Source organism: Amaranthus tricolor, chromosome 1 (assembly GCF_026212465.1).
Source record: "Amaranthus tricolor cultivar Red isolate AtriRed21 chromosome 1, ASM2621246v1, whole genome shotgun sequence".
Lineage (NCBI taxonomy): Eukaryota > Viridiplantae > Streptophyta > Magnoliopsida > Caryophyllales > Amaranthaceae > Amaranthus > Amaranthus tricolor.
In genome coordinates this window covers 15,371,203-15,378,818 of record NC_080047.1, presented here as the reverse complement: position 1 = coordinate 15,378,818, position 7,616 = coordinate 15,371,203, and positions in this window count along the sequence as shown.

The following is a 7,616-nucleotide window of genomic DNA, read 5'->3' as shown; positions in this document are numbered from 1 at the left end:
TGTATACAAATATAAATTTTAAAAAAAAGATGAATTACATATTTTCAGTATAGATTTTATAATATTTCTTATAAAATAGATAAAGAATTTTAAAATATGGAGTATAGTGTTTTTAATGAAAAAAAAGATAATTGTTAATATAAGTATTAATTAAAGTTTTCATACTTTTTAAAGCACATTTTGAGTAATTGTCCAACAACTTTATCATAATGATTTTTTTTCATTCTCAAAAAAAAATTTAATTATCATGTATCTTTTTTTTTCTTGATTAAATATATTAGAAATTATAAAACTTAATGAAAAAACTATATTAATTAACAAATACTTCAATGTGAAAAACAATTATATATTATAAAAAACTTTAATTGGAAATCTTATGTAGCTTTTAAATTCAAATCTATGATATTCCAAGAAAATTTGTTAGAACAGATCTGAATGTAATATACTACTCATATATTAAGGAATAAGTTGATATTAACTTTGGTAAGAATTGTTCCATATGACAAATCAGTATGAGAATGTCATGTGAAAATTTTACAGTCTCTTTATTAAATTGTTTGATTGTAAATTTGTAATATATCACTCATATATTAAGGAATAAGTTGATGTTAATTTTTTAGTAAGCATTATTCCATTTGACAAATTATTATGAGAATGTCCTATGAAATTTTACAGTATTTTTTATTAGATTGTATGATATTTTTATTTGTATCACAAATTTTTAACAAAACTAACATTGTTCATCTACATTTTAATATTTTAATAATGCTTATTGTTCTCATATATCTTTTTCTAACTTCATTTTAATATTTTTATATATGAAAAAATTATCTAGAGTAATCCAATCTTTTCATGATTTTTCTACCATAATCCCACCTATGGATTAACCATGAATAATCCCAACTTTTGAGAGTGTTTTCCTATAGTAAACCCGATAACCTGATGACTTGCTATATAAGTTTTATTTATAAAAAAGATAAATTAAAATAAAATGTTAAAAAAAAATTGTTGAAAAAAAATTTTCGATTTTTGTAATTATTCAAAATTTTTACGTGAATTTTAAAAAATTTTCTCTAATTTTACATTAATTTTTAGTGTATTTTTTGATGAATTACCTACTATAGCAGGTCATTGTGTTACCCAAGTTTACTCTAGGCAAATAACCCCTAAAGTTGGAATTATTATGGTTAATCAATCGATGAGATTATTGTAGGAAAAACATAAGAAGGTTGGATTATCTAGATAATTTTCCTAAATGAAATTGTTATTATTTTCCAAGCTTATTTAATTGATCATTACATAAATAGTAATTGTCTTTACATATATATCCCTTCAATTAGGGGTGTTAAAAAAACCGACCCCCTTGACCCGACCCGCTGACCCACATCCTAAATGGTAGGTCAACTTTTTTAAAAAATAATATAATTCGGATCGGGTACTCGACCCGCCTTAACCAAGTTGGGTCATAAGCCACAAAATACATTAAGTCGAGTACCCTTCGATCCGTGATGTATTATTTTCATCAAATTGAAATTTACATGTTAAACTTTTATAATCAATATAATTATAAAAAATTATAATAGTCGTATGTTTTCCACTTTTCTTCAAAGTATACTACTCCTTTAAACTAGTGGCAATGAAAAATTGAGTATTTTATTGTGAATTTTTTGATAATAACTGAAGAGAAAATGTTAAAAGAAATTAAAAGAGACTTAACAGTATAGATGAAATATGTTGGATTATTATAAATTAGTGGCAACGAGAAATTGAGTATTTAGCTTCTTGAAGGGTCCATTGGCAACAAACGAAAACTAAAGTTAGATTATTAAAAAAATAATTCAAAATGCGGGATTATTGGTAGGTAATGAAAAATAGGTTGGATTATTATAAAAACGGAGAAGATGAGAGGTAACCTGATATAGTAGGTCATTTTCTAAAGGGTCCATTGACAACAAATTGAAAGCAAATGTTTGATTATTAAAAAAATTTCAAAAGGTGGGATTAAAGGCATGTAATGGAAAATAAGTTGGATTATTCACAATAATATTTCCTTTCATTTAGCTTTTTGAAGAGTCCATTAGCAACAAACTCAAAGCAAAAGGTTAGATTATTAAAAAAAATTTTAAGGTGAAATTATTGACAGGTAATGGAAAATAGATTGAATTGTTTATTATAAAAAAGGAAGAAGATGAAAAATAACTTGATATATCAGGTTATTTTTTAAAGGGTCTATTAGTATAAACTAAAATAAAAAATTAGATTATTATAAGAAATTTCAAAGATGGAAATATTGACCAGTAATTGAAGATAAATTCAATTATCGGATCCTTAAATATCGCCACCCTTTTCATTTTATCGCCACCCCCTGAGTAAATTACCATTTTGCCGTTGGAATTTGAAAAAATTACGATTTTGCCATTGACTCTAAAATTTTCTATATATACCACACTCCCACTAAAATTAATTTCACCACAACTAAAAACCCACTTACAAAAGCTAAATTTTGGAGCAAAAATTAAGTTCAATCCGTAAATTATTGATCGAGGTAAGTTATTTTTAATTTAATTAGTTGGAAAAAATAAAAAAAAATGAGCCGCCCAGATCTGGGCGGCTCATACTTTGTTTTTTTTTTTTATAATTTTTTTCTTATGTTTTGGAATAATTATTATACATTTTGAAGTATGTTATAATTGTTGTTAATGTTATTATTATTATTTTTTTATTATTATTGTGATTGTTATTTTTTTTATTATTAAATATATGTTTATGTTTTGTTTTATAAATTATTAATGTAAACTTGTATGTTGTAATGTTTATTTATTTTTTTTTAAGTAAGTTTTATATATTGTTTTTAATTTATGAAATTGAAAAGAAAAAAAAAAATTAAGATGAGTCGCCCAGATCTGGGCGGCTGGACCCCGGTTCAGTCGCCTAAAATCAGGCGACTGAATAGGCGACTGAACCGGGGTCCAGCCGCACAGATCTGGGCGACTCATTTTAAATTTTTTTTTTTTTAATTTTTCCGTATATGTAGGAATAATTATTATAAATTTTGAAGTATGTTATTATTGTTATTGTGATAGTTAATAATAATTTAATTTATTGAAATTTAAAAAAAAAATAGGTGATTATTATTTTTTAATTTTTTTATTTTATTTTGATTGTTAAATTTTTTGTTGTTAAATTATTATTTATGTTTGAATTATTAATTTATTATTTGGTTTTTTTTTTTCCATTTTAAATTTTTGATTATTATTTTGTTTAGAAATATTATTATTTTTAATATTTAATGAAACTGAAAAAAATTGTAGAAAATGGCTGGTAATCAAGGAAAAGGAAATGGTTTTTTTAGACAATTGTTGAGAGGTAATAGTTCTAGGCCTACCTTACTCAGAGGGGACCCGCATGAGAGGGGGTAACGGGTTCTGCTAGGAGGGCTAGGCATGAAGAGGCTGCCAGACAAAGTGAGGCCCAAAGGTCGAGTACGCTGAACCAAGTGCGTACTCGTTTTGATGACCAGGCTGACAGCCTCCAGAGTAGTTGGGGGGGTTTATAGTGATGATGATAATGATGCTGAGTTCCAAGCTCCTGATTCTCGCCCATTGGACTGGACTGTTGTTCGCGGCCCCGACGGCAGATTCGTCCGTGGCGGCCCGAGTTCTTCTGCTGCATCTGAGCGCGCAGGACGTAGTTTTGTCGATAATGAGCCGCCACGGGAGAGCAGGCCCTCACAGTCCACTGACACGGACTGGTTAGTGACATCACCCCAGCCCGGGGGGCCGACAGATACGCGACTGATCCCTAGCTATGGCGGGCACATAGCTAAACTTATTTATGACGGCTCCGAGCGTACGCCTCCAATTCTGGATTACCGTATTAGGAAGAGACCGGTGGAGTCCATCATCGGACTGAGGGATATGTCCGATACGCTAAACGATGTTCTACCTGCCACTTCCCTCGGCCGACTACCAGACATTATGCACCAGCACATCGACTGTGCTTTGATATCGGCGTTCGTGGAGAGGTGGTAGCCGGATACGAACACTTTCCACATGCCCTGGGGAGAGATGACGATTATGTTGCACGACGTGCAACGCATATTGGGCAATTCTATTGAAGGTTCTCTGCTGGCTGAGCCTTCGGAGGCGGGGTGGCAGGTTGGTATCACTAATCTGTTCGAGGAGCCTATGTCTGAGCTTTGGCGTAAAGGTGCATTCACCAGCGGCTATATCAGCGTTGCTGAATTGATGCGGCTGTGTCATAGGTCGCAGGCCATGGATACCCAGACGACAGCGTACTACATGGCTGTCATCGGCTCTACCTTGCTGGCGAATAAGACCAGAATTGGCATGCGACCTCACCCGATACTTGCAGTGAACGACGATAAGCAGGACGTGGCCTGGGGTGCGGTGACCTTGGCGTTCTTGTACAGGCAGCTCGGAATGGCATCGAGGGCTGGTTGCAAGACCATTGCGGGATGCCTCACATTGCTCCAGACATGGATCTATGAGTACTTTCCCGCTTTCCGCCTTCATCCTCGCCGAGAAGATGTGCCAAACATGACTAGGGCGGAGATGTGGACAACGAAGAAACCATGTCGTGAGGTGGACAGGTTGAGGGACTGCCGCAAGGTTCTTGACTCATTGACGGAGACTCAGGTATTGTACATTACATTTTGTCATGCATGTGTTTTTTAATTTACAGTATTTTTTTTGTTAACTTCGCTTGTATGCAGGTGGAATGGACTCCCTACAATTCTGCTGCTGGTGCGTTGCTGAATGATCACCCACGCACCACCGTCATCGGGGGTATCACGTGCTTTGATGTTGTGGAGGTGTACTTGCCGGAGCGGACATTGCGACAGATTGGGTTCGTGCAGGCTATTCCTCCCGCTCCTATTAGACCGGCCAAGGCTCTCCGACCGGCACATGGTACCTACTCCGTGACATTTCCTTCTTCTACTGTATATTTGGAGGCATGGAGTAGGTTCCCCTATAGTGCCCGCCTTGTTGAGCAGAGACTTCGTCGGGCTTCTGTGCCTTCAGAGGCTGAACCTAATTACGTTGAATGGTTCAGAGTGTGCTCGCACCCGTACATAGCCCCGGACGAAGGGCCGACTTCCGGTCCTGGTTCTTCTCAGAGCAGATCTGAATACGTGAGTTTTATTATCATTTTTTTTTTCAGTTTTTGTTTTATGAATTAATAACGGACATTATCCCTTTGTGTTTTCAGTTCCTGAATGAATGGCCTAGTCGATTCGCTCCAATGGCAAGACTACCTGCTCAGCTTGCGGATTTGGACCCCCGTCAACGACATGCGTTAGAAATATACCTTAATGATTGTAGAGATTTATTTGAAGAATGGCAAATTTTTAAAGGGCATGACCCTGCATAGTCTGTACTGAAAATATTTTACATTAATGATTGCATTTATTTTCGTCAATGAATGTCGTTCGTATACACAGTATTATAACTATTGATTATATACAACTTTTAATGAATGTCGTGTATAAATTCTATGGAGTATCTAAATTTACAGCATCGTCAGCGGTGTTATTAGTTGGTCGTGGTCGTGGCCCGCGTAGATTATTCCAGAGCATAATCCTCGTAGTGAAATGTGTGTCAAGATGTTTGGTGAAATTGTCAGCTGCTTGTTTCCAACGTTGATGGATCGGCGGGAGAGGCGATGAATCGTCGTTCATTAAAAGTTGAACAAAATGATTTCTATTAACCCAACATATATGTATTACTTTATTTACACTATGCACGCCCGGTGCTTTCCTTAATGGAAGAACCAAACAGTTGTATTGCGAATTACCGTCAGCAGAACCATAATAAGCAATGGTAATGTTTAGAAACGTTGCTGCAGAGTACAAAGCCATCGGTGCATCCATCCAGTGCATGAAAGGAGCAGGTCCATTGATGTGTGAACCTATTCTGAATATAGCCTCGTCTAGTGACTCCTGGGATAGATACAAAGTTAGGTATTGCGCTCTGTTCATTTGCATTTCCATACTCATAGCACGTCTTAAAAGAGGCCATGCTTCCTCGCCTCCCAGCTCTGTGACGGCAATTGCTCTAAATCCACAGTTACCATCACCTAACACATCAATCCAGTCGAACAAGTAAGGAGGAAGGATGAATGGGATGTTATTAGGCCATGGAAACTGTAAGAAATCTCGACCTCCTGGATCATCTACAATAAATGTAAATAAGGTTAATATGCGTAAACTGTGACAAATTAATGCAAAAAACGAAAAATTAAGTCAAGTACCGGATAAGTTGAAACTGAACTAAATTCCTACTGAAGATTGCGTCTCTCGACCACTAGATCTGCCACTAGATCTTCCGCGGGAAAAAGATCTAGACCCTCGACCACGAGAAGATGATCTGTTATATTCAAATGAACTTTTTCTCCTTCTCATGGTTTTACTTGTGCTTGGTCTTCCCTTTCTCGGTGGACTTGAGTAAGGCTCAGGTATTTCCGCTACATCTGGGTGTAGTTCATATTCAAGTACCTGAAACATTCGGCGTACAACCGGGATCAGATTTAAGGACTTCATCGACCAGAGATTGAAAGTACTCTTTGTCATTGGCGTTCGCGTATCGTACTCCTTCATCGGGTTCGTCTCCTACCTCTGTGTACCTCAAAGTACTCTAGAATTCATGAATGTCATCCAAATACAAAACACCATGTGATCCGATGGACATATGTAAATAACATGCACACGGCAATCCATGGGTTTGTTGAAGTACACAACCGCATTTGTTAAATACATGCAGTTATACTCAAGCTGGAGCTGCTCCAAGGCATAGAGAGATACGTGGCGATATAGAGGTCTAAAGAAATGTTGTCGCATCGACCTTGGTACAGAAATCATGGAGTCCTGTAGCTCTTGTCGGATTCTGGCTTGTTGATTTGTAATCTGTGCGTGTGCCCTTTTGAACAGGGTATCGAATGAGCTATTACCGCTACCAAGGTAATACTTAAAAGAAGAGCGTTGGCTTTCAACTCTGCTGGAAGTCTGGTTACCCAAGTGGAAACAATCATTCGTCCACGCACGCACAAATTTCTCTCTAAGTGGAATCCATGTTCTAGTCAAATACCGAACGACCTTTTTGTTCCTAACCGACCACGTACTGACGATCGCTTGCCATCTCTGTTCATATTCCCCGATTGTAGAACTTTCAACCAAGGGGTTCCATCTACTTTTCCTGAATACCTGCCCTTGTTGATTTTTCTTGCCGCCGCACAACTTGTCCACCATGTTCTCAACGTCGTTGCCAATATGCCGGATGCATAACAAATGCCGCACATCTACATTAAACAAAACATTGAACTAATTAAGACATTATCATTAGATATAACCACAATAATGAATCAACAAAGCCTTTTTACCTGGGAAGACGTCACGAATAGCTGCAGATAAACCTTCGTCTTGATCGGTTACAATGACGCTAGGAGTTTGAGCAGTGCCGAAAATATCTCTCAATCCCTGCAGCACCCACGAATACGACACAGCCGCCTCATCTCGCATCAAACAAAACGCAACCAAGAAGTTGTGATTGGTTGGCGTCATTCCGATCACTTCACCTAGTGGCCACTTTTGTTTGTTC